This window comes from Mus pahari, chromosome 10, assembly GCF_900095145.1.
Source record: "Mus pahari chromosome 10, PAHARI_EIJ_v1.1, whole genome shotgun sequence".
Lineage (NCBI taxonomy): Eukaryota > Metazoa > Chordata > Mammalia > Rodentia > Muridae > Mus > Mus pahari.
In genome coordinates, this window is record NC_034599.1 from 76,862,059 (window position 1) to 76,864,179 (window position 2,121).

A 2,121-nucleotide genomic window follows, 5' to 3' on the forward strand; every position below is an offset into this window, starting at 1 on the left:
GATAGATAATAGATAAATGATAGATAGATAGATAGATAGATAGATAGATAGATAGATAGATAGATAGTCAAGAAGCAGCCTCTGCTTGAGAAGAGGGTCCTGAGGAAGGGATGTTTGGGAGTGACAGAAGAAAGGACTCAAGTCAATGATGGGATGCAAGCTGACAACTTTGTGGTCTGCTTGAGGTAGATCTCTAGGGTTTTCCAAACTTTTAGGTTTTCTGTTTGGTCAGAAAACCTTCTAGAAAAAATTCTATAAGAGCTATGTTAGTTCTCCAAGCAGTTCTCTCTAGGCAGTGCTCTTTTGCAGACCAAAGTCCAGTCTTTTATTGGCATATCAGTTCAGTCATATACCCCAGGTTCCCTTTTGATTATCACACAAATCAGCATTTTATGACCTTAGTCCCTTGATTCATAGAAAATGACAGAAAGTACATTTTTTTAAAAAAAACATAGCAAATGGATCCAGAGATCTGCTTGCCTTTGTAAACTGTCTGGGTAGGATCTCATCCTGAGATAACCATTCCCTTATTTTCTAGTGTCTTTTCATTACTTGAACCATTAGACTTGCTTGTTGTTGTTGTTGTTGTTTATTTGGTTGTTTGTTTTTACTATTCATTTACATTTATCAACTCATTAGTGCAGCTGCCTCTGTTCTTTCAGATCTGTGAAGCCCCTCATACAATTCATATGGCATCCTTATATTTTGCATAGGTGAGAAATCCTGTAAAGGACAGCTCTTAAACTTGTTTATGTATTCTTGAATTCATGTCACACAGATATATTCTTAATTCCTGTGTCCACAATGTTCTGATTATCCTGGAGCCACTAACCTTGGCAGAGAGGACATTCCTCCCAAAGGAGGAACACAAAGTAATCTATAAACATTATTAGAAAAACAAGCCTAACACCTACAGCAACTGTCAACACTCATAGGGCCATACCCTGCTGCCTCTGCTTCAGGGGACGGAATCATGTCATGTTGTCCTTTCCACAGCTAGGCAGGACTCAGCAATAGATGATATGAGAGAGAGAGAGAGAGAGAGAGAGAGAGAGAGAGAGAGAGAGAGAGAGAGAGAGAGAGAGAGAGAGAGAGAGAGAGAGAGAGAGAGAGAGAAAGAGAGAGAGAGTTAGCATTTATTCTAGGCTCCACGCCACAGTTACCTGGCAAAAGCTAGTTGTGCCTGACTCAGTATAAAAGGGGCTATTTGCCCCCTCCTCACTCTCATGCTCTCTTGCCCTCTTCCCCTCTTCTCTCTCTTGCCACAGACTCTTTTTTGGGTCTCCTATCTGTGCGGACCAGGTATCTGGTTGCAGATGGGCAAAGGAGCAGACAAATGGCAAACAGATACCACACGATAGAGTTTGTTGAATCCGAGTGTAATTTGTCAAATTGAGCATCAAACTTTTTATACAGAAGAAAATAGGGAAGTTAAGTGACACATTGGCAAGGTACAAATGAGGTTACCGGATGCTTAATGACTCTTACACAAAACAGAGGAATGTAAACACAAAGACTGGCAGGAACTGGGCAATAAAACAACTGAGACAAAGTCAGCTCTATCTAAGGTCAGCTATAGCCTTTGAAGCCAGGTGTGAGGTCTTAACACTCCCAGGGCAAGGGCTTTCACACCCAAGTCATGGTTCTAATTAGGGAGTTCCATTCTAGCTAACCTTCTCATGAATAATGCAATACTCAAAAACCACAGCCTGATCTACATCCTAATCCATTGTATGTTCCTATATATGGGAGCAACTTGACTTTTATTCTAAGTGATAGTGTGGGGGGACTTTCTACTAATAAGTAATATAGTCTGTCATACATAACTATAATAAGAATTCTAAACTTACTTTGCTAAGCTTGTCCTGAGATTTCTAACTCCATGTAGTAGATAGTAAAGCCTGATTTCTTTCACTATCTCTCTGACAATACTAGAGGCAATTCTGAATGTCACTGAATAGGCAACATTCTTACTGAATACCAAGCCCAGGGTCGGTTCAACGACTATAAGGGCATTGGTGAAGGCCAGGAAGCAAAGTTCGATTTTGCTTAGGTATTTGACAAGTCATTGCTTGGAGGCATCTATAGCAAAACAATACTGAAAGGAAGCACACAGATCCA

At 40.4% G+C, this 2,121-nt stretch overlaps 1 non-coding gene across 1 annotated transcript; it reads right to left on the minus strand.

Annotated features, from left to right (window-relative positions):
• Window positions 1–211: 211 nt before the first annotated feature.
• LOC115064867 lies at window positions 212–272 on the minus strand. The gene has a single exon (XR_003844694.1). It is a non-coding gene; the product is annotated as a U7 small nuclear RNA (small nuclear RNA).
• Between the last annotated feature and the right edge of the window lie 1,849 nt (window positions 273–2,121).